The sequence below is a fragment of the Suricata suricatta genome, chromosome 4 (assembly GCF_006229205.1).
Source record: "Suricata suricatta isolate VVHF042 chromosome 4, meerkat_22Aug2017_6uvM2_HiC, whole genome shotgun sequence".
Taxonomy (NCBI): domain Eukaryota; kingdom Metazoa; phylum Chordata; class Mammalia; order Carnivora; family Herpestidae; genus Suricata; species Suricata suricatta.
Genome location: NC_043703.1, coordinates 128,583,170 through 128,583,428, shown reverse-complemented (window position 1 = coordinate 128,583,428; position 259 = coordinate 128,583,170).

Below are 259 nucleotides of genomic sequence, written 5' to 3'. Positions count from 1 at the left end.
CCAGGAGTTTGCAGGAATGCCCAGCTCGAGGCGTGCGCACGTCTGAGTCTGGCCTCAGTTTCCGGTTTCTGGGCCCAGAGACGGAGCAGAGGGCTCAGCCGCGGGCAGCTCAGCGCCGGAGAGCGCAGGCGGGCGGCGTAGCCGGCGCCGCCGCCGTCAGACCAGTCGGACGGCTTCGAACCCCAGCCCGCCCCTCCCTGCCCGCGCCGCCGCCCTCCCTCCCGGAAACCCAGGCCTCCCGCGAGCGCCCGAGCAGGAC